Consider the following 25,990-nt stretch of genomic DNA (forward strand, 5'->3'; position numbering starts at 1 on the left):
ATGATCCTAATCTTCACAATTCTTAATATAAGTGCTAGGATACAATAGTTAGAGATGGCAGAAGTGAGGCTCCAGGTCACATTCTGTTGGAAATCTGATTTCACACCATCTCTCCCACTGTAGAGCTGATACCCTGCCCTGTGCCATATTCTGTGAATGGTATCAATTGTTCTTCCTTGCCCATGGTTAGAAGGCTATCTGTTTGGCAAATTAAATCTGTCTTTTATTCCTTTCTCCCTCCCTTTTCCTTCCCTTCTTATTGAAAATGTCTCCATGTTTCTATCCTGGAGTCACTTTCTGCTAAAGGAAAAACAACACTGACGATGTCCTTTCCCTTGCAGAGCTTGCTAGGGGAAGGAGAAAGCTAGGAACGACATACATTTCATGACACACCTAAGCTCATCCAAAATCTTCTAACTGTTCAAAGAAGGATGAAGAATGATTTGCTTCAAAAAGAAAATGGGAGGAACTCAATTTCTTTATTTGATAGTGTGAGATTTCTGAAAGAAAATGCCCACACATGGAGACTGTGTTGACCAAGGAACATGGTGCACTTCCTAGATGGCATTTAAGAACAAAAATGCCTGCTATTGAATTTAAAGATGCCTGCATTGCTGATGTAACTGGTACTTGTACGATACTGAACTCTTAACCCCGTGTATCATATCCTACACATGAGAGAAAATAAAGGGCTACTGACAAGCAGCTTTTGATATTAAAACTTAGGAGCCAAAAGCAGCCAAGGAATATGTTGGGAGGAGAAGAACTAGAGTTGAAAGGATGGGATTTTCCATAAGGAATATGAAGATTTCTGATAACTGACTCCTACTTAATTTGAGAAGACTTGTCTTCTCTGAAAAACATTCTAATCATATATTGCTCTTTTTAGTTCCACAGTTGGGAACAATGTTGTCTCTAAATCATCTATACTTTTACTGATTTTAGTAATGAACAAAAGACATTGAGAAAGAGAGTACATTTATCACACTTTTTGGCAGCTATACACATCAGTTTTATTATAAAATAGGATTAAAACTGAATGTTCAATGTTGTCAAGTGTGAAACATTTTTTTCCCTAAAACAAATGAATACTGAAGCATTTAAAAGTCTCCCAAACTCAGAGCCCAATGAGTTCTTGTCCAAGTAATAGTACTAACATGTTATGATTGTGTTATTTTGAAATATAGTGAATTAACCAAACAATTGGTCAGCTAACAAACATTTATTAAAGCTTAGACTCCTAATCAACATGGGATACAGAAGGATTATAAGAATTAATGTGCTCTTGAAGGGAGTTTATATTCTAATATGAGGGACAAAACAACACATTGTATTTTAGGGTGGACCAGTTAGTTACTAAGTCTGTGATATTGACTCAGTAGAAGGTGGTCAATCATTTAGGGTATTATGAAATTAAGATGAGCAATATTCTATAAATTCAGAACTTGCAAGAGAAAGAATGCAGCTTAAAAGGCCAAACAGCAGAGGACAAGATACATAGTACACAGCCAATTAAGGAATCTCTCTGCTGCAAATATAGGCCCCAGGGAGCTTCATTTGGAATCCCTGGTTTTGCTTCATTTCATTCTCAGACTCTACCAGGGACCTCTGGACTAAAGACTTTCCCCCTAGGCACCTGCCTCATTACTTCCCTTAGGTGGTGTAAACACAATTTTTTCATCCATGCAATTGCCTGACTGCAGTGCTCACTGAGTCTGATGACAGGGACACAAAATAGCCCGCAATGAACATTATCAACTATTGACTCCACTAAAACATAAAGTGATTGTGGATAATCCAATAGAGTTAGGGTTCTAACCCAACAAGAAGAAAAAGGTAGAAAGAGTTTCTGATTTAACAGACCTAGAAGTTCAGTTTTTGTGATGTTAAAAGTAGATGTAATGGTTCAATTTGTCAGGGGCTAGTTGGCTTCTTAAAGCAAGTGCTCTTCTTTAGAGCACTTTCAACAACAAAGAATAAAAGTTTTAAGGAGCATGCCAAAATCACTACACAAAAGATATGCAATGATACAAATTCATAATATGTGTATCTGCAGGGTGTTCTTGATTATTCCAAAGAGTGATTCAGGCCAGAAGAAGGGAATAATCCATTAAGAGTAGAATTAGTGGAGGAATACTGGTGCATGAATGTCAATGCAAAGATAGGTATTAACTTAGACAAGTGTTACCTGATCATAAGTGGTATGATCGATTAAAGAATACTCCAAATAGTTCACCGTTGAGAAGACTAATTGGGATTGCTTTCAATTTCTCTTCTTTGCTTTCATGCAGAACTTTAACCTTGCGCTTTAGGAGTTGACTCTTGTCACAATTCTTCAGAGTGAAAGAACATGAACCACTGGGACCCAATTTTCTTTTAGAGGTGGCAAGGTCCTTCAGTGAGACTATAAATTAAGATACTCGGTTTTAAATTAAAATCTTAGATTATCACTAGCTTAATAATAAATGCCTTTCTTTTGCCAACAGGACAGAGATCCAGTGTTTCAAGTACTGCATTGGTTTAGCTATACAATTTCTGAATATCTGAGTGACAGGTTATCTAATAACACCTTTTCTTAAAGTTTTATTTCTGTATTTTTGTATTACCAGAAAACAATGTACTGGGATAATTTTACTTTCTGTCTGAGTAACTTTCCCTTGTGAGAGTTACAATTTAATGTTTTGTTCTCAGATTTTTTTTTAATTGAGGTGGATATAAGACATAGCCCAGGAAGAACCTCTTCTCCCTGCTCTCCGTTAGTCTACACAGAGTCCCTTACTTCTCCATATCTGTACTGATTCATACACTCTGCCGTTATGGCACTTAGGAGATAATATTGTAGTAAGGTATTTCTTCTGTTTTAGATAAGTCCTTCTCACATGTCTCCCTTTATTTTATCCTGAGGTCTCTAATTATTCAGACATTCTCACTAATAAATTTAGGCATCATTTTTTCTCTAAAATAAAGATTACACTGAAACTCAACATTTGCTCTGTGTGAGAGAAGTCCTGGGAGGTGGTTCAGGCACTGTGAACTCTTCCCTTAAAATGGCCAGATGCTGTCATTTTGAGAGGCTGACTTTTGAGATTGAGGCTCTGTGTTATATGGGAATGTTAGAGTGTAAATGCCCTGTTTTTTGCACTTGAATTTGCCTTATCTTCATGTTTCCAGATAACTTACTTCTCTCTGTGTTTCTTATTTTCTGAAGATAAAGGTACCCTTTTCTTTGCAGTGGACTTGGAGAGAAAACAGGTTTAGGCAGAGTCTTAAAATATTATTTTTACAATCACCCTGATTTTATTTCATTTTTTGCATCTTATTGACTTTTGTCCACACGCTTTTATTGCTATTCTGCTTCTCTACCAGATTACCCTTTTTCTATGTCTATAGTTCCTATGCCCCTTTTAAATGAAGTATGTTTCTCTTTTCACAGTGCTCGATCTACATGTCCTTCTCATTTTCTGAAGCCCATTTCTCCTACTTTACTCATTAAATGTGCATGTCCTTTTTCATTTGCACTGTTATTTTACCTATTTTTTCTCCTGAACTTTTTTCTCTCTCATCTCCTCACTTAATAGGCCTCAGGTCTTTTCCTCTAAGAAATCCCTTGAAAAGATTGACATTTTTTTCCCATACAGTCTTTGTACTCAAAGGGTACAAGCACCTCCTAAGGAGACAACATCTTTTGCATGTTCTTTCTGTTGTCACCTTAATTAAATGAAAGCCCAAGTCCAGATGAAAGTAGGAAGCCTGATAAGTGCACTAAAGCAAAAGCCACAATAAGCATGAATGACTGAGAGTAAATCATGTTATCAGTAGAAGCAGCATTTAGGCAAGAAAACGACACATAAAGAAGAAAGTGATTTCTCACCTTCTCAATGCCATACACTTAGATCAAATTGACTAAAAGTCGAAATGAAAAATATAAATCTTTCAGCTTAAAGGGTTGGATTGATTTGTTGAATGAGGCATCATTTGCCCATGTTTTACTATTTGGACGACTGAATAAAAACCTGTGGGAGCCATAGTTTCTGGGGGGCAAGCTTCCTCACCCATGCTCCATCTCTAGAAAGTGTGGGTAAAGTGCTAAAAGAACTTATATCTTTTGGATTATATAAAACAGTTCCAGTAATTATCTCAAATTCCATTTGAAGTGCTATATTTATTAAGGCAATCTGTTATTTCTAGACTAGTTTCATCATTAAATAAAGATGAAAAGTCAGAATTTTTCTATGTTGGTGAAAATTGATTTCTCTTACTTTTAAAAGAATTTGAAAGAAGAAAAATCACAGGGATAATTTTATCACTTGCTTAAAGTGGGTTGAGAAAATACTACACTTTATAAGGTAACTGTCCTTTTACTATGAAGGCATTCATTTTATTTTATTTTTAGTGTTTTCTTGCAGTTCACTTTCAAAAGTGTCCTTCAGGCATGTTAGGTTCAAAGAAAATAATATATTTCCTATTAATTTAAAATGTCTGGGCCACCATTGGATATTAATAGTGGAACTAATAGCAGAATTGCCTGGCACAAACCTATACTATCCTTCTCCCAGCTAAGTAAATGTTCCTCGCTCTAGTTTTGATTATAAATAGCAATAATTCTTCACATTCTACAACATTAAGTTTCACAAAGCTTTTTCATATTCATTACCTCATTTAATCCTCAAAAACAACACTGTGAACTAGGTATTATTTTTCACATTTAAATGTGAGAAAATTGATGCTCAGGGAAGTAATGATTTGGCTGAGAACACAAAGTTAGTGTCAGAGCCAGGACTTAAATCCATATCTTCTTACTTTCACTCTAGAGTGGTCCTTTCCACATCACTGAACTATCTCCTTCTACCATGCTTTTTTCTTACTTACTGAACTAAGTAGCTAGTGTCTTCAACACAACACCTTGGAACAGCTGTTTACTAAGAACCTATTCTGTGCCAGACCCTGTTCTTAGCTATTACATATATTACCTAAATGAACCTTCATAACACATATATGGTAGGCAAATATTATGTCCATTTTACAAACAAGGAATCATAGATCTTGAGTAACTTGCTCAAGATCTCATAGACAATAAGTAGGTCTCAGATATGGACAGTATGCCTCCAGAAACGGTACAGTCCATTACCATTCTTTCTTGCCTCTTAAATTACCAAAAACCCTGAAAATTTTGTAAATGACTGTTCTCATAAATAGCAGAACCTGTGGTGAGCCTCTCAATACCACTCACATTGGTAAGAATTTCCACAGTTATTATCTTGGTGCACTTTCCAAAAAGAATGGGTCCTGACTGGGTAAAACAAGTTAAAATGTGTGTTTAGTTAGAAGTCATTGATTCTAGTTTAGTGACATGTCAAGAACGGTGCTGTTGGAGGCAGAGCAAGATGGCAGCAGCATAGGGTCTCATTGATCATCTCCTTACAGACACACCAATTTGAACAGATATTCTTACACTAAATTACCTTTACAAGAGCTAGGTGAGAAACCATAGTGCCTGGTTTAAGAATAACGTCATTGCCATAAAGATGTTAATTTTAAGACAAACACCAGAGGATTTCAGTAACTCAATGAAATGAGATACATAAATTTTTGAACATTCATTATTTTCAAGGGTTGTGTTAGGCACCTGGATCATAACCCCATGAAACTTATATTGTAATAAAGGACATTTGTTTGAATACAGATACTTGATAAACCTCTTAAAGGCAAAAATCTTCAAGGAAACATTAAAATTTTTTAATGTGTAGAAAGCAGTGAAGACTTAATAGAAACAGTAGCATTAGAGCTAGTGTTTGGGTAAAAATGAGGAAAAAGGCAAATTGTAATATATAGTATAACTATATAAGTGTTCTTTAGGGAACATCTCATCAATACAAACTTTATAGAACTTGGTCCATGAGTCAATAAAGACTATGTGAAGGTGAGAATGAAGTGATCTATGTTAAAGCATACTGTGCAACCATGAGAGGAACCTCAACTAATATTTGTTGAAGGAAAACTTGTGCATTCACCCCACTCTTCCCTGAACCTTGAAGGGAATTGGGTACCTTAAGAAAGAATCAATTCTTAGAGTTATTTATATCTACTTTTGTGGAACATGCAATGCACATTTTGATTATTGCTAAATCAATATGATTTCCAAATGAATTTCTCTGACTTTTACGTTGCTTATTAAACTGGAAATTCAAGGGCAACGCAGATAAGAATGTCAGATGATTTTATCAAGAGAGGTTTTGGTCAGTAGCTTTTTTAAAACATCAAGTAGTTTCAGTAGTTCTTTCTTTTAGTAACATTAAGACTAAGGATTCCTTTACTGAAAGGCACTACCATTATTTAAAAAAAAATGACAGTGGAAGTATTTTCAGTGGTGTTTTAGTCAACTTTTTTGTTGCTTTGATTAAAGGACCTAACCAGAACAATTTTATGGGAGGAAAAGTTTAATTAATGCAGGGCTCATGGTTTCAGAGGTCTTAGTTTACAGAAGGCTGGCTCCATTCCACAGGGTTCCAGGTAAGGCAGAATATCATGGTGGAAGAGTGTGGCAAAGGGAGGCAGCTCACATGGTGATCAGATAGAAGAGAGAGAGAGAGTCTTCACTGTGGAGATACAAAGTCTATACCCTATAGCCACACCACTACTGAATCACTTCTTCCAGCCATACCCCACCTGTTTCCAATTACCACTCAATTAATCCCATCAGGGATCAATTCACTGATTAGGTTAAGGCTATGCCCCAATCATTTCTCCTCCAAACCTTCTTGCATCATTTCACAAGTGAGCTTTTGGAAGACATCTTACGTCCAAACCATATAATTCTACCTCTGCGTCCCAAAAGCTCACAACTTTCTCATAATGCAAAATAAATTTAGTTCATTTCCAAGAGTCCCCATAATCTCAACAGTTACAAAATTGCTCAAAGTTCAAGTTCAAAGTCTTCTCTGAGGCTCAAGGCAATCTTGCATTTTGAGCTCCTATAAAATTAAAAAAGAATTTACAAATATCCAATATATAATAGCTCAGAGTAAACATTTACATTCACAAAAGTAGGGGCAGAGAAAGGAGAGATGGAACCAAAGTAAGACCAAAATCCAGCTGGGCAAACAATTCTGTAGTTCCATGTCTGACATCTGGGGCACATGGCATCATGGTGTTCTCTCCAAAGGGCTTGTGGTTGCAGCTCAAGTGGCCTTCTGTTGGCTTGTCTCTGCTGAATTTCTGCAGTTTTCTCTGGATGATATTCCACAATATTGGCATTTCTTTATCTCAAGGATCTCCATTGTAGCTTTGGCTTCTCCTCACATCTCTACACTTTGGGTTCCCGGGGAATGGCCACAGGGACTCTGAACCTACTGCACCTTGCCTGGCCTCCAAGGCCTTCCTTAGAAATCATGGTGGAAGCCTCCATGACCCCTTAATTCCAGCATTCTGCATTTCTGCAGAGCCACACTTTTGGTATAGCTGACACCAAAGTCTGTTGCCATCTCGAGCAGCTAACCCCACAGAGACTCTGGCTAAAGCAGCCTCTGAGTGCCTGTTTGAACATGTGGGAAAAACTTCCTCGGCCCCCTTCTTCAAGAAGGATGCCCCACAGGTCTCTTTTCAAGATAATTTTTACTTTTACTCCTTTAAGCCTGAGGTGGTTATGGTTTTGCCATTTTGCAAGATGCCCTCAAGACAACTTTCTTATTGTCTGTCAGCAAAGTCTTTAGTGGAAAGAATGTCTTCAATGGCTGGCTACAACTTCCTTAGCCTGAGTTTTACTCCTGCCTTTTAAGTTCAAGTTTTCCAAATATTTCTGCCCTACTTTCTGCTCCTGATTATCAAAATAAATTTGGCTAAAAGCTACCAGCAATATCCATGCCACTGCCTGATTCTATGCTGCCAAGAAATTTCTTCTGCCAGATTAAGAAGTCCATCACTTTTAAAACCAGCCACACAGAAAGTCTCTGGACATGGGCAAAATACAGACAAGTTCTCAGCCAGAACATAACATGAATGGCCTCTACTCCCAAATTCCAATAGTGTCTTCCTTTTCCTGCAGCCCTGTCTGCAGTATTCATAGTCCTGTTGGCATTCTGGTCTTCTGAATTCCCACAGGAATCATCCATTAAGCTCGGCTTACAACAATCTAAAGCTAGCTTGTACCGCTTAACATATTAAAATTCTTCCCACGAATTCCAAAAAGCTCAAAGCTTCTGAATCACATGGTCAAGTTAGTCACAGCAACAACCCTACTTCTTAGTACCAATTTCTGTTTTATTTTTTTGCTGTGACTAAAGGACCCAACCAAAACAATTTTAGGGGAGGAAAAGTTTATTTCAGGGCTAGTGGTTTCAGAACTCTTAGTCCATAGAACACTGTCTCCATTCTTCTGGGCTCTAGGTGAAGCAGAACATCATGGTTTCAGAGGTCTTAGTCCATAGAAGGCTGGCTCCATTCCTCAGGCTCAAGTGTGGCAGAGGGAAACAGCTCATATGATGATCAGATAACAGAGAGTCTTTAATTAATTAAAGAGATAGTTAATTAAACAGAGAGTCTGAAATTAATCCCATCAGGGATTAATCCACTGATTAGATCCATAACGAAGTCATTTCTACTCTGAACCTTCTTGTGTTGTCTCACACATGAGCTTTTGGGAGACACCTCACGTCCAAACCATAAATAAATGGGAACTGACAAATAGAGGGACTGATAATAAAGGAATATTATTAGACTTTCAAGAATCATACCAACACTATCAAGTAGAAGACATAGTATTTAAATTTTTGTTTGTAATTTCTTCTCATTAAGTGTCTTGATTGCACTTAAGCAATTCAACACTCATGTCTTATGTGGACTACCTGTGGCAGCTGAGCTGTAAATGTAAATAAACCTAAATTGTATGTTTTCTCTATAATAAAGCTTCTTGTCAGAATCAAGTGGTTAGCAGGATATATATATATATTTTTTTTCCCACACATATACACATATACCAAAGATGAAGTACAGTGTAGTAGTCAAAGGATGTACTAATTGAAAACTGCAGGTCCTGTGATATGCCTAAAATTTACTCTTATGGAATACAGACAAGAAGGATTCTGGCTTGTATATTTGACTTCTAAAAATTATTTAAGATAAGTTGAAAAAAATAGGTTCACTTGCAACTTCTTAATAGGCATCTACTTTACTTTATTCAAATGTTTTTTCAACTATTTTGCATAAAGTAAAGAGTTCAGGATATGGAGATGTACAAGATCGTCTTTGCCTCTAGGAGCTTACAATTAAATGAAGAAACAGATATGTAAAGACTATATGAAGAAACATATGTATAATATGATAGTAATTTAGGGACCTTAAAATAGATATCATACATTATTTTTGTAAATAAAAGACTATAAGAAGAAAAAGTGAGTACTTTTTTCTTATTGGCAAAATTGAAGTGGAGTTTGTATTTTAGCTGGCAATTAAACTATGCATAGGATTTTAATAACCAGAGAAATAAAGGAAATCTTAGTGGGGCAAAGAGAAATGTACAAAAAAGGAACAGAAAATTGTTAGGTAGATGTATGCTGTAATATTGTAATTATAGGTATGCACACAACAGGGCAAGAGATAATTATGAAAGATTTGTTGAAGACAGATTGATTATAAATATCTTTTAAGCCCTACTAAATGTGTGGACTTTGTTGTGTAAATGATGTCAATGATAACGGTTTTAAACTAGAAAGATATAGTCTTCAAAAAGCTAGTTAGAATAAGTATTGCAAATTACAGTAATTGTGGGTAACTGTTGTCATGTGCCCAGGATTATTTCCTGTTTTTTCAAGGTGCTCCACCCCATTCAATGTTTAATTTTCCGCAGTTTCAGATACCAAAGGTCAACTCTGATCTAAAAATATTAAACAAAAAATTCCAGAAATAAAGAATTTATAAGTTTTAAGTTGTGGGCCATTCTGAGTAGTATGATAAACTCTTATGCCACTCTGCTCAATTATTTTCAGAACCTTTGTCCAATGTGCTATATATGCTACCTGATCACTAGTCACTCAGTAGCTGTTTAGGTTATTAGATCAACTATTGCAGTATTGCAGTACTTGTGTTCAGATAATCTCTTTTTAACTTAATGATGATCCCAAAAGACAAGAGTATTGATGCTGGCAACTTACATATATCAAAGAGAAGCCATAAAGTCTTTCCTTTAAGTGAATAGGTGAAGTTTCACAACTTAAGAAGGAAAGAAAAAAATCATATATTGAGGCTGCTAGAATGTATGGTAAGAGTGACTCTTATATCTATGAATTTGTGAAGAAGGAAAAATTCATGCTAGTTTTGCTGTCATCTCAAAATGAAAACTTACATAAGTGGTACATGGTAAGTACTTAGTTAAGATAGAAAAGGCACTAAATCATAGGGTTTGATATTCTACACAGTTTCAGATTTTGAGGGTTTTAGAATACACTTTTCTACCAATGAGGGGAGACTCCTATATTTTCATGAACTGTCTTAAATCTGCATTGTTCTTCAAATAGAGATTGACATCTTCATTATCTTATTCTTTTTGTAACAAATTATATTTTCAACAAATTCACATGAATAAGATTTCTTCCGTCTCTCGTCTGGTTCTACTCACCAGAGGAAAGTACATCTCATTATTGAACTGATACATCTTTTACAAGAAAATTTTTTTAAAAATATATAAACTTATAAATTACCCTTTCCTATCAATGAATCATCATTTATTTATAATTTCTTATTGGATGTTAGGGTTGCCTTAATTTTTTCACTATTACAAATAACATTATAGTGAATATTTTTGCATTGATAATTTGAAAAGTGAACCTTATTTTTAAAAACAGTTATAGGTTTAGAGGAAAATTGCAAAGATGGAACAAAGAATTTTCGTATATCCTATAGTATTAATGGGACATTTGTGTAATATTGACACATTATTTTAAATGACAACCTATAATTCATTTTGATGCCTTAGTTTTTACCTCATGTCCTTTTATTTCTCCAGGGTTTCATCCAGGATGCTACATTGCATTTAGTCATTGTCACTTTAGCCTCTTCTACACTATAACATTTTCTCAGACTTGCCTTGTTTCTGAGGACCTTGTCATTTTTTAGAAACACCAGGTCACGTATTTTGCAGGATGCCCCTCTACTGGAGTTTCTCTCTTGCTTTTCTCAGTGTTAGGCTAGAGATATATGTTTTAGAAATGAAGATGACAGAGGTGAAAAGCTGTTTCAAAACATTATATCAAGAGTACATTCTGTGAACACAACATTATCCATGCTCAACTGGCTGAGGTAGTGTTGTCAGATTTCTCCACTGTAAAGGTATTGTATTTTTTCTCCTTTCTAATATATATTTTTTTTAATTTTCAAAAGAAGTTGTTCTGCATCGCCCAAACTTAAGGATTTGGAAATCATTTTTCAATACTTTAAAAAAACTTATAGTTATACATGGACAGAATGCCATTACTTTATTTGCTTTATAGTGCTAAGGATCAAACCCAGTGCCACACAGTCTTAGGTAAGCGCGCTGTCACTGAGCCATGACCGTGCCCTTATTTTCCAATTCTTACAGATTCCAATATCTACAAAAGTTATTTGGAATTATTTTGCATGGGATATCTATCTCTTTTACTCTATTTATTTACTGATTAAATTATTCCTTTATATCTGTATGGAATCCTGGATATTTACTTTCTATTTGGGGCTATAATATAATATGAATTATTTTGTTTCTCAAACTGTACCAACTTTGGTCATGGACTCCTATGTCCTTTTGACATTACCCATCAATGTGTGTGTGTGTGTGTGTGTGTGTATGTGTGTGTGTGTGTGTGTGTGTATATATATTTAACATTCCCTTACTTCCTGTTGTCTAAAACTAAAAAATTCTCTATGTTCATCATATGGAGAATGTTTGTTTTTCAAAGAGCCCTGATTCCTTTAATAGAATGACATTAGAAGTCAAGATTTTAGTGCTTGCTATACTTGTTGCTACTGTGTGCTTCATGTTTAGGCATGATTTGCTAACAAAGTAATATGTGTGCATGTATATGTGAGAGTATGTGCATGTGTTTACTAAAGTGCATATATATCTACCTGCAAATATGTCTATGTAACTATATGTATTTATAAAGCAGTATATGAGTTCATATTGATGTGTTCAATTGTATGATCACCTGAATCATTCCAGCCTCCTCCCATTTTTTAAATTTTATGTTTTTAGTTTTTGGTGGACACAATATCTTTTTTTTATTTTTATGTAGTGCTAAGGATTGAACCTAGCACCCTGCACATGCCAGGTGAGCGTGCTACCACTTGAGCCACATCCCCAGCCCATCCTTCCATTATTTATCTATAAATTCCTACTCCAGAAATGAGGAACTTGACTTCTACTATCCTCATCCATATCCTTAACTGTTGAATATATATATATTGATATATATATATATATACACACACATACATATATATATATACATAATATCAATGTATATAAATTATGTATAAAATATAAAAATATATATAATATATAAATTATATATAAAATATATAAATTTTATATAAATTATATATAATATATATAAGTTATATATATTATATAATATATATAAATTATGTATATATAATAGAACAAAAACTATTTACTCATATTGCTATGGCAAAAACATTTTATCAAGTAAAGTACAGTGCTTATGTTATATTCATTTTGCCTTTAATCTTATAGACTCCACTTATTCCAAAATTACCTAGTAAACAACTTTTGACCAATCATCTTCAGTGTAGTTTTATCACATATTGCATTCTTAATATAGTCAGATTCCTTTGGCATGGTCTGCATTTCATCTCAGGATGAATGCAAACACTCTCTCTCTCTCTCTCTCTCTCTCTCTCTCTCTCTCTCTTTATATATATATATATATATATATATATATATATATATATATATATATATACACACACACACACACATCATTGTCAATCAATTTAATCTAAATGACAAGTATAGATTACTCCATAAACAATGGCAGAATACACATTCTTTTCAAGCTCACACAGTACATTCCCCAAGTAGACCTCATTCTATCCCAAAATATATAACTTAACAAATTCAGAAGAGTGGAAGTCACTATGAGAAACTCTCCAAATAAAGATAAAGAACAAATAAATGAAACATATGAAGTGAAAGAAAAGTAAAATTAAGGAAAGAGATTAAATTGTTAATATCCATAAAACATAAACTTCAGAAGCAATGTAAAATAAGTAAAAGGTAGTAAATATAAATAATATCATCTTCCAATATATCTTATAATTTTTGAAATTATGTAAATATGTAAGAATTCAAATTGAAGGTCAAAATAGAACATATACCTCAATGCCTTACTGTGAATTTTAGAACACCAAAGACCAAGAACTATTTCTGGGATAGAAAAGGAACAAGAATTAAATTGCTACCATATTTCTTACCAGTTATGCTGGATGCATGAAGGCAATATATTGTTCAAAGAAAAGTACTTTAAATATGGGGTTTTATAACTTGATAAAATACTATTTAGATATGAAGGTTAAACAAATTTATTCTTAATTTTATGGCACAAACTGTGCTTTTAAGATAGCACTGTAATATTATTTAGTCATAAAGAGAAATGAACTAGTGAGCCGTGAAAATCATTAAGAAACTTTAAATGTATAATTTTAAGTCAAAGTAACTAGTCTGAAAAGACTTAATACAATGTGATTTCATCTGTATGATATTCTGGAAAAGGCAAAACCATAGGAACAGTAAGATGGTAAGTGGTTGCCAGGTGCTTGGGGACAGAAAGGGAGGATGAACAGGTGGATCAGAGATGTTAGGATAGTGAACTTAACTCTATGATACTTTAATGATGGACAGAAGACATCAACTATTTATTAAAGTACATAAAATGTGCAATGCAAAAAGTGGCCCTTAACATAAACTATGGATTTAATAATGATAATCTGTTGATGTTGGTTCTGTTTTTAAAAATCTTTACAAACACATCACATTAAAGTAAGAAACTATATGTATGTGTAGGGGGGAAGGGAGGAATACATAGGATATCTTGTATTTTGTTTCAATTTTTCTGTAAGCCTAAAGGTGTTTTTCAAATAAAATATCTTTTTTAAAAAAATATAATGCAGAAGAAATTTAGGGAATAAATTTAGGTAAGCACAAGAAAATATGGGAGTATGCATGATAAAATTTCCAGTAAGGTTTATTTTTTGTAAACAAGCAATAACCAAAAAAGAAAAAGTATATGCATACGAATCTAGATCAAAAATTTTCAAAGATAAAACATGATGTGAAGTTACAAGGTGTGTAGCTCAAAAGCAGAGCATGGGTTTAGTATGTGTGAAGTCCTTAATTCAATCCCTAGCACCAAATAAATAAAACCAAACAAGAAGTCATGATATAATGGAATGGGGTGAAAGGTTGGGCAAGAGGAGACCTCAGAGAGGTGAGAAGGTGAGAATATTATAGGATACTTGTCTTGAGGCAATATGAAGTGTGTGTGTATACACACACACACACAAACACACACACACAAAGGGAAGTTAGTATAAGTATTGTCATAATATGGTGAAAGTAATTAAGGAAGAATAAAATTTGAGACTATAATTGTCAAACCAGACAAATAAAATGTTATGTCTAAGAGAAGGAAGAAAAGTAAAGGAAGGTAGGGAGTATAAAGAAAGAAGGATGGAAAGTAGAAGAAATGAATTGAAAGGAAAAGAAGGAGATAGAGTGAACGGAGGGAGGGGAAAAGAGTGAGCCAAACCAGCGGATGAGAGGATGGTGATTGGGTGAATTAAAGGAAGATGCTTTCTGTGTCTTCACAAATTTTTAGGTTTCCCCTAAAGTTCATAATGGAGAGCCAGTGGAAACCCTCTTAGAACTTCCCTGATCTGTTTTGTGAAAGTTTTTTTGTAGTATATACATACATACATGTGTGCTGCTCTTATAAAAACTGGTCCATAATGAATGGATAGTATCTATTTGTAGGATAAAAATCAACACAATAACTTTCAAAGTTTTCAAAAATGATAACTGCTGAAAGACATCTTTAGAATCTGGTGTAATTAGGATAAAGCCAATATCATCGTACAGTTCAACACGTAATGTTCTAAAAGAAAACAAGGCAAAGAGTGTACATATAATATCACATTCATTGAATAAACTCCTGGGTTGTTTTTCAATCCCATGCAGATGTTCGAAGTAGAGCAGATTTATAGTATAGCCCCCTTCTCACTTCATTCTCCCTAACCTTTCTCCATTAGTTTTTCTTATACCTAGAAATAGAACAATAAAGAAAGATTCAGTATACAAATCCTTCTTTCTTTTAAACCGACTAATATCAAGCAAGTTGAGCACATGTTTGTTATGCTGCTCTTAGTTTTTAATTCTCATATTGCATAATAGAAGAGAATGGTCATTTTACCATGCCTTTAAAGCCGCTTGTTCTTTGTTGCTTAAAATGTCAGTTTCATTGAAATGAGTTACTGTTTTGTTTTCTTCTTGGTTTCAATAGTTTGCTTTTCAGCATTGCCCATTGTTATGTGTTCTCCAGGTGATTGATTTTCTTTGAAAATAATTTACCCCTTAACATTGACATGTTTTTTTGTGATGTTGTTATGTGTGGCTGGTGTCATCTTCAGAAAGTCACAATTGTGAGAGTAAAGAGAAATGGAGGTAGTGTTTTATTTTTGATTCCATAATGTATTAAAACTGAGGTCCTATTGTGTTTTAGAAGGATGATGGAAATCACTTGCAACCGGAAATTGAATACTCAGCATTGTCAAAAGAATTCTCTGTTATTCAATTAGATGATTAGATGTTTGCTTTAAAAAGTAGTATTTCAGAGAAAGTGTTCTCTGCAATAACAGATTGGCCAAGCCAAGATACTAGGATACCAAAGTGCAATGGATAATAAAACAAGGCAAACAGATTACATATAAAGATTGACTTTGGGTGGGAAATACCTATAGTTCCTTACCTAGGATAGCATTAAGGTAGTTTGAAGAAAAGTATGTATACATCTCCCACAGAGCCCATGAATTGGTTTTTCTTTAGTATATTGAGGAATATGCAGCTATTTTTCAATTCAGGGCCATAAAATTGAATTACTAGATTTTGTTGAAATGGTAGCCAGTGTAGCAAGACCAAACTTCTAAAGTATCCTTCAAGATTTAGGTTTCATTTGCACTCATGTTCAAGACAGCACAATAGCAACAGCCTTTATGCATTGCTAGAGTAACCCTTTGCCCACCATCTTATTCTGTAAGGTTAGGTATTCATCAAAACCTCAGAATGATTAAACCAACAAACCTAAAAAGACCTGTTGTCAGACACTCTTTTTTAAACTTCTCTTTTCCATTGTTGATTCCTGACACTTTTGCAACTGATTGTTATTATTATTTTGTCAAAAATTGTAGTGTTATAAAAATTGTTGTCCAAATTCTTCTCTGAGGATATACAGTGTCACTTGTGGATGGTTCTGACATTACTCTCTTTCCTTCTTCAGAGTAACTAGTTGGAGGAGGATGTAGAAATTCTGGGGAATTTGGAAAAGTTGATTCTTGCTTTACATGTACACTGCTTGGCTTGGAAGCCAAGTAAATTTACCTGGAGTCTCCAAGTAACCATAATTCTAAAAGACATCAAGTGAGATTCCCTTCCCTATTTTGTTGATCAGCTGTCCTTCATTTTGTGTTTCTTTGCGTCTGGGTTTGGTACTAGGGTTTGAACCCAGAGGCTCTTTACCATATCCCCAGCACCATCCCCCTTTTTGGAGATAGAGTTTCACTAAGTTGCTGAGGCTTGTCTTGAACTTGGGATTCTCCTGTCTCATCCTCTTGAGCATTTGGGAATGCAGGTATGCACCACCATGCTGAGCAACTGTACTTACTTTTAGAAGAGCTTTTGTTTTCTGAATGAATGCTGAAAATTTGTGGCAGCTAGAATAGTATCTGTCAGGCCAAATCCTATGTGAAACAAAGGAAAAACAGATAAAATTTTCAGAAAACAAAGTGAGAGAGAGAGATTGGGGAAAAATTGTTTGGCAAAGAGATGTGTATGGAAGGCAACAGAATCTTTCTTGAGCAAGTCCAATTTCTGGATCTGAAACTCAGCATACCACCATAACAGTAGATCAGTCTTTAGGGGAAGGAAGAGCTTTAAAAGAGGGATAGCAAGCAAACATGCCTTGGTCAGTTTCTTTGCTGTGTGGCTTTCTGTAAATTCTAGAACTAAAACTGTTTGTTTATTTTACTGAAGCTGCTGGATGCTAATAGATTATTGATGATACTTACATGTAGTAGGCACAAACAATGCTTAGGCAACAGGACATCTCTGGGAGTCAGTTTTTTGTATAGAGAAAATGAGCATCAATGTCCCATGTCAGTGGGAGAGTTGCGGTTGATACTTAGGAGCACAGTGACATCAAGGGAGAGGGTAGCTTGTGGAATTGCTGAATGTAGAGTGTTCCAGGCCTGGTAGAAATCTCAGATGGGAATAAGAGAGGCTATGTAGCATAGCTTTACAAGAATATGAGCTTTGTGAGAATCTCAGTGGGACCCGAAGTTGAGGTGCTGCTCAGGTACTTAGAACTTTTTATATTGAACTAAGAAAAAAATGGGAGAATTACTTAGGTTTATCTTTTGATTGACTATTGGTAAGTAATTCACAAATAAATTAAGTAATCGAACATGAGAAAAATGATGTCTTTCTTCTAAACCTCTGTTTCTTTCTCTGGAAAATGGGACTTAAGAGTTTCACATTTCAGAGTTGTTGCCAAGATTAAATGACATAATACATGCTACGTTCCTAGTGCCATATTGGGCACTTAGTGAAAGCTCAAGATGTGGTATAGATTATTACATAAGGAAGAGAATATTTGTGTGTGTGTGTGTGTATGTGTGTGTGTGTGTGTGTGTGTGTGTGTGTATGAGAGAGAGAGAGAGAGAGAGAGAGATTGAGAATGAGAATTGCTTTCTCCTCTGCATTTGTGTGGCTGCATGACTTTCTCACAACTGAGCTGAAGCATCCATCATGGAAAACTGATTTAGGATTGTTAAAGGAGATGTGAAAAGAGAAAGGAAAATGAAATCCAGCTCTTAACATCCCTAATGGGGAATTTTCAGAGCACGCGTGAACAGGAGGCATGAACGCCAGACCATCAACAGAGGAAAAGCTTTATTAAAATCAATATCAAGATGATTGGTGGATAGACTAGATCATACAGTTTTACATAAAGGATGACCAGCTTAGATAGAAAGAGAAAAGAAGGAAGTTCACCCCTTCTGATCTGAGGAATATGAGAAGAGAGGAAGGTAGGAAAGACAGGACAGTATTCCTTCTCCAGGATTTGTCCAGGAATGGAAAGGTATTTTATATTAGTTAAAAGAAATGCTATCAGGAGGATGAGAAAACCACTTTGTCCCAATCGAGCTGCAAGACACTAGCTGCTAGACTCTCGCATCAGATCCTAGCTGGGTTCTATTCAGGAGACAACCCACACCTAAGACATTTCCAAATTTGGAGACCCTGTCTGTCCATTCTCCTGTGGTCCTGAAACTCACTATATTCTATACGCTCAATGCAATCTTGAAGATTAATGGAGGAATAAGGGAAAATGTGAAGTGATTGAAATTATTGGGTTGAACTAATTTTAGTGCAATTGACCTGATTGCACTAACTATAGTCCTACTCCTGCCCCTTTTGATAGTATCATTAATCCACATGTACCACAGAATAGGAGTCAAGAGAAAGATGCAGTGCACTACAGGCCAAAAGAAAGAAGCTGCATCTTCACACAGCCAACTTGAGGGAGGAAAAATTAATAATCATGCCCTGATTATTATTATGGATGTATATTAATAAAATCTAGACGATAGCAGTACACTCTCAGACCTCACATCTCCAATTTCTTTCACAAATTATCATGCAAAATGCTGGGGTAAAGGGAACTCCAAAGGAACCTGTCACATCTGCCTCTCCCTTGGTTGGTCTTATTCTTGATATGGCAAACTAAGTGCTGGAGATATTGGTAAAGTCAAGTAACAGGAAAGATAAGCAGGAGGAGAAATGGCCAAGCAAAGTTGGAATGAGAAGATACAAGGAAGCTTACATGGTAAAGTAGAAACAGCATGGATTTTGAAGGCACATGGATATGATTTACTTCCAGTTTGTCCTCACATTCCTTCTGTAAATTTTGGGTTTCATGGTGTTCCCCTCAAAAGTTGTTGAAATCCTAAACCCCAATACTGGTGAATGTGACGTTTTGGAAATAAAATCATTGAAAATGACCAACATGAATGTGTTTGTATAAAAAAGAAATTTGGAAGCAGAGACCAATGTACCTATAGAGTTATATGAAAACACAGATCAGGGTGTTACGTCTACAAAGATCTACTAAGCAAGTAATGGGTAATGTATCTACAAAGCAAAGAATACCACCAAAGATGGCTAGAAAACCACAAGAAGCCAGAACAGAGGCCTGGAACAGGTTTCTCCTCATAGCACTCAGAAGGAACCAATCCTGCCACCACATTGATTTACGATTTCCAGGCTCCAGAACTGTGAGATCACACGTCTCTTCTGTTTAAGTTGCCAGGTTTGTTATAAAGCTTCAGCAAGGTAATGCAACCTGTTACCTATTTCTCACCAATATTTCTCCATACCTTATACCATAAAAGATTTTAGACAATTCATGCAAACCCTCAAGCAACAAAACTATGATGAAATTATAGACCATTTAGGGGCTATGGAATATGAGAATATAAATAGAAAAATGTATCAGGAAAAACTACAGAAGTCTATCTGATACATTTGACCTTCTAATTTGTCTCTGAGATTCCTTAAAACCAAAATGAAAAGAGTTATGTGTTTGTCCACATAAGTTTATTATTGCAGAAGAGAAAATATTATAGTTCCTGGGGGAAGTGAAAGTTTTTCTTAGCCCTGAATTATTTTTTTAAAAATTTTTAAAATTTAACTTTTAATTAAAAAATTTCAAATTTATTTTTAACTAAACATAAAAACATGATCATTATACATATTGATGTGGTACCACATATTGTTTCAATACATGTATATGTTGTGTAATGTGCATCAGGCTGAGCAGGTCATCTCCTGAAACATTTGTCATTTCTTTATGGTGAAACCTTCTTTCTTTTAACTTTTTTAAAATGTACGGTAAATTATTATCTACAGTCATCAGAACCTCTTGTACCTACTAAATTGCACAGTCAACAATGTATTCATGGTATTTCCTTGTCAAATTCAGTACATAATCCATAATCAGAAGTATGTATAAAATGTGGTAATACAATCCCTACTTTGTAGATGATATTTATATACATGTAGTTTCCTCTTTCACTGAGTTATTATATCAGATCTTGTAAACATGTAAAGCTAAATCGGCATAACAAGAAATAAAGAATATGAATGTCTTATTTTCATGAGGTATGATTTGAATGCATGTGATCCATGTAAGTTTTGGACATCTTTCTCCACTACTCAAATGCTCAAAAGAATGTGGCAAGATAAGTCAGCTCCTACCTCACAAGTAGGAAAAAAGTCTTAGTTTTCTTTTGATCATTCTTAGTTGGATCTATTAGTTAAGTTTAATCTGAAATTGCATTTCATTTTAAAATACAACAGTTTTATTGAAAATAATGTTTCATTAATAGCAGCTTTATAATTCTGTGTCTGATGTGGTGCAGTGTGTGAAGACATGGGTATAGCAAGGACAAGTCTGAAATTAAACATGATTTGGGAAAGCCTAATCCAAAATATGAAAATGAACTAGGCAAAACATTCTGATTTCCAGTGATTGAGAAATTGTCTTGAGAGAGAGGCTGTTTCAGGAATAAACAAATCTATCAAAGCCTATTTTTAGAAAAAGCAAATGCATGTATTTCTTTTTGATTCTGGCTTGCCAGAGCCATATGAAATAATGTATTTCTTTACTTTAAAAATGAGTCATTCAACTACTTTAAGGAATATTTTCACAAAATAACTATCAAACTGCTTTCAGCAATACAATTCAGATCCTACTTCAAAAAATTCCAAGGGATTTCCTAAATTATTTTGTCAGACTAAGGTCATAACAAACATATGTTGCACAATTGATTTGATTCTACCATTGACTTGTTAATGCTCTTGGGATTATAACAGGAAAATTTTTTTGAGAATTTCTCTCCTTACCACCAAATATCTACTTTGTCGTTTTTCATTCTGAGTCATTTCCATTCCCATTTAAATTTTTTAAGTGTTGGGTATAATAACCCACCCATTAAAGTCCTGATTCTATGAATAGCAAATATGATAACTTTTTAAGAAAGGAATTGGGAGATGGAGAACTGAACTTGGTAATAACAATAAATGGCCACAATCAAAAGCTATTGTGAGCATGGCCTTTGCAATTATCTGTCTCTGCAGGGACACACATCCACAGTGCTGCCACAGGAGTTATTTAATGATTTGTTATTTTATATTTCTCTCCAAGATTTCCAAAGGAAATGACATCAGATATACAAATGCTTGCTTGTAGGATTTCAAACTCTAAGAAACATCTTAATCCAGAAGATTCTAAGATGCCATAGTGTAGAGGAGACTATTAGAATTGTGAATATTTATGAGTAGCTTCTGTTCTGTCTACTGAAGATCCCAGCTATTTCCTTCATCTTAGGGTTGAGATTCAGAGGAAGGTAGTGGAAAACAACTTATCTGTGCACACTTGCTGATATGTTTGTGTTTGCAGTCTTAAAGGACAAATAGAAATGGAGTTGGTACATTTTGTCACAGTCTGTCTTATAGAACATACATTTGTAATTCAGTTTTCCTATTTGGAATTTAGAAGGATCTCAACATAAATTGCCTTTGTTCTTTCCCATTGTTATCTACAGGGTAAGTTAGAAGAAACTCTCAGGAGAACAACTTTTGCATGGTCAGAGGATTAACTGAACTATTTATTTCCCAAGTTTACAACTAAAAGGTGGAAGTACTGTATCTCATTTTTGGAACTTCTTCATTCTTAATGGTGTGTCATTTATATTCAGTCTAATACATTGATATTAAATAGTATATCATAAACATTTTTACATATTTGCTCCTGTGTAAATACCATGCAGAAAACAAGGAGCAATGTCATTATCCTAGATGTTTCCTGTATAATTTTTCTATTCTTCTTTGAAAGGCAAATACTAGTTCAACTGATACTCTACTCATTTTGTGTATCGATGAGCAAAGAACAAAGGAATTAAAAAATATATATGTTCTTTGTATCTTATTTCTGAGTATAAAGTCTTTTAAAAAATTTCATTTGGGGGCTGGGATTGTGGCTCAGTGGTAGAGAGCTCACCTAGCCTGGGCAGGACCTGGGTTTGATCCTCAGTACCACATAAAAATAAAGGCATTGTATTGTGTCCATCTACACCTGAAAAATAAATATTAAAAAAATTTTATCTGTATTCTGATATGTGTCAATAGTTTTTTTAAGTTATTCATTTTTATGTGTTATATATATATAATATTATATAGAAAGAATATATAATATATATAATATAAAATATATTATGCATATATTATATATACCCTATATATAATATATACTATATATACTCTATTACAGTAGAATATAATTTGACATATAAACATGGAGTATATCTTATTCTAATTAGGATACCAATATTGTGGTTGTACATGATATAGAGATTCATTGTGGTATGTTCATATATGTACACAGGAAATTTGTCAGATTCATTCTATTATCTTTCCTATTCCTATCTCTCTTTTCCTTTATTTCCCTTCATCTAGTCCATTGAACTTCTATTTTTCCCCTCTTCTCCGACCCATTGTGGGTTAGCATCCACATATCAGCAAAAACATTAGACATTTGGATTTTGGGGATTGGCTTATTTCACTTAGCATGATAGTCTCTAGAGCCATCCATTTTCCAGAAAATGTCATAAAGTTATTCTTTTTTTCTTTAGTGTGTTTTTTCAGTATTTTTAATTTTTTTAAAATTTTATTTATTCTAATTAATTATATATGACAACAGAATGTGATTCAATTCATATTTCATAAATAGAGCACAATTTTTCATGTCTCTTGTTGAACACAAAGGAGAGTCAAACCATTTGTGTTTTCATACATGTACTTATAAAGTTATTCTTTATGATTAATATTCCATTGTATATGTAGACCTTAATTTCTTTATACATTCACCTTGTGATGGGCATCTAGGTTGGTTCCATAGCTTCGCTATTGTGAATTGAACTACTGTAAACAATGATATGGCCAAGTCATTATAGTATGCTGATTTTAAGTCCTTTGGGTATATGCCAAGGATGGGATAATTGGACCAAATGGTGGTTGATAAACCCAACCTGATCTTTTATTAAATTGGGAGCCCTCTCACCATAAAGCCATGAAAAGCTAATTTCGGCTTTACTATAAATTACTGCAAATTCTGAACCTGCTTGGAATGCCTGCCCGTGCCTTGAACTCACCCATGCCTGGCTCTCTGACCAGATAGCAGCCCTCTCTGAAACTTTAGTGACACCTCATAAATATTGGCCTTCCCTGGCCAGACAACGACCCTCTCTGAGGCTCTAATGGTCCTCATAAATTCTGATGTTGGAGCCAGCAAAAATTGTAAACTACCATTAGTGTGATGCTTGTCAGAGTTCTGTTATCTGTAACCCCCCTTTTGTGTAACTTTCTGGGCTATAAAGCTGGGCTGTAGGAAAGCTGGGGCTGCTGTCTTGTTCCTGCCGTTTTGGGAGGAAAAGGCAGTCCGGCCGGTCGAAATAATAAGCTTGCTTTAATTTGATTTTATTGGAGTCAGTGGTCTTTTCTTGCGTCCTGGTCTAACAGTGGTTCCGTTCCAAATTTTCTGAGAAATCTCCTTACTGTTTTCCACAGTGGTTGCACCAATTTTCGGTCCCACCAGCAATATATGAGTGTACCTTTTTCCCCACATCCTCACCAACATTTATTTGTAAATTGTATTCTTGATAATTTCCATTTTGACTGGAGTGAGATGGTTTAATTTGCATTTCTCTAATTGCTAGAGATGCTGAATATTTTTTCATATATTTGTAGATGAGTTGTATTTCTTCTATGAAGTTTCTGTTCAGTTCCTTTGCTCTATCTGAGGTGTAGGTGGCAAAGATTTTCTCCTATTCTGCAGCCTTTCTCTTCACATTCTTTATTGTTTCCTTTACTATGAAGAAGCTTTTTGGTTTGATATCATCTCATTTATTGATTCTTGATTTTACTTCCTGCACTAAAGCGAAGGCGTCTTGTTGTGGAATTTGGTTCCTAAGCTGACATGATGGAAATTTCAGCCTACTTTTTCTTCTAGTAGGCAAAGGATCTCTTGTAAAATGCATAGGTTCTTGATCCACTTTGAGTTGAGTTTTGTGCAAGCTTAGAGATAGGGGTTAAGTTTCATTCTTCTATATATGGATTTCCATTTTTCCCAGCACCATTTGTTGAAGAGGCTATCTTTTCTCCAAGATATGTTTATAGCATCTTTGTCTAGTATGAGAAAACTGTATTTATATGTCTCTGTGTCTTCTATTTTGTTCCATTGGTCTTTTTGTCTGTTTTGGTGCCAAATGCCCTGCTGTTTTTGTTACTATACACTTATTAGGTTTATTAGTACTTTTTAATAGCTTTTTTGTATTCAATTATATGAAGAAATAATACATTGTTATTCATTCTTATGTTGATAGAGATCCTGCAATGTATTTTAGCCTGGGGCTCTTATAAATACAGCTTTATAAACATTCATGAACATATCATTTGTTGGATATGCCTCTTTATTTCTCTTGGTTTTATATCCAAAGATTAATTGCTATAATCTTTAGATGTATACTTTGTTTTAGTTGATATTGTTAAACTGTTTTAACAAAGTGGTTGAACTGGTTTATATTGGCATTGATGATATATGAGCATTCCAATATTCCTCATCCTGGACGATGCTTAGTATAAACAGTATTTCTCATTTTAGCCATTCTGGTAGATGTAAAGTAGAGTTACATATTCAACTAATGATGTTTAGCACATTTTCATGGGCTGCTATTGTTTGAATATTGATTTTTGTGAAGACCCTTGCCCAAGTTTTACCTTTGTAAAAATTGTCTTGCATATGGTTTTTCTCCTCTTCTTGATTTGGAGGAATTACTTTTATATTCCAGAGACAAGTACTTTGTCATGTACATTTATTGTTCCTAAATCATGCAACTATTTTAATTTTTTTCTAGAAACTTGGGAGTTGTACTTCTGCATTTAGATCTATGATCCTTCTGAAATTCATTTTTTGATTATGATGTGCAGTAAGGGTCAAGGTTTATATTTTCCACACAGATAGTAATTTCCTATAGGTTTCCTATTAAAAAGAGTATTCTTTTCTCCTACTCATTTGCAGTGGCAACTGTGGCATAAATAATGTATGTGTAGGTCTATTTCTGTTCTGTATTATGCCCCTTTTGTCTATTTTCCTGTCTTTACTCACTATCAAACTCTTTCAACTTTCTAGTAGATGTTCAAGACAGTCTTGACTACTCTAAATCATTCTCATTTTTATTTAAATGTTGGAATCATCTTGAAAATCACCTATCTCTCAAAAAAAAACTTTCTAGAGTTTTCAATGCTATATCATGAAATCCATAGATGAGTTTGTTGAAAATTGACATCTTAACAACATGTCAAGCTCTCCACTCCACTCCATGAGAACGAATAACTTCTGTATGATTTTAGTTAATAATGGTTTTATTTTGGAGTAGAAATTTTAATGCAATTTTTATTAGATTTATTTCTAGGTATTTGATGTTTTGATGCTATCTTAATTGGTATTTTTACTTTTTGAATTTTTATTTGTATTGTGAAATACAGTTTATTTTGTATATTGACCTGGCCAGCAGCCCTTTTAAGTTCACTTATTCATTGCAGTTTCCTGTGAAT

The 25,990-nt window shown here is 34.4% G+C and overlaps 1 protein-coding gene across 1 annotated transcript in view; it reads left to right on the top strand.

Annotated features, from left to right (window-relative positions):
* Positions 1–25,990, top strand: part of LOC144368631 (uncharacterized) — a 424,865-nt gene that overhangs the window by 181,544 nt on the left and 217,331 nt on the right. The window lies entirely within an intron of this gene.

The sequence above is a fragment of the Ictidomys tridecemlineatus genome, chromosome 11 (assembly GCF_052094955.1).
Source record: "Ictidomys tridecemlineatus isolate mIctTri1 chromosome 11, mIctTri1.hap1, whole genome shotgun sequence".
Lineage (NCBI taxonomy): Eukaryota > Metazoa > Chordata > Mammalia > Rodentia > Sciuridae > Ictidomys > Ictidomys tridecemlineatus.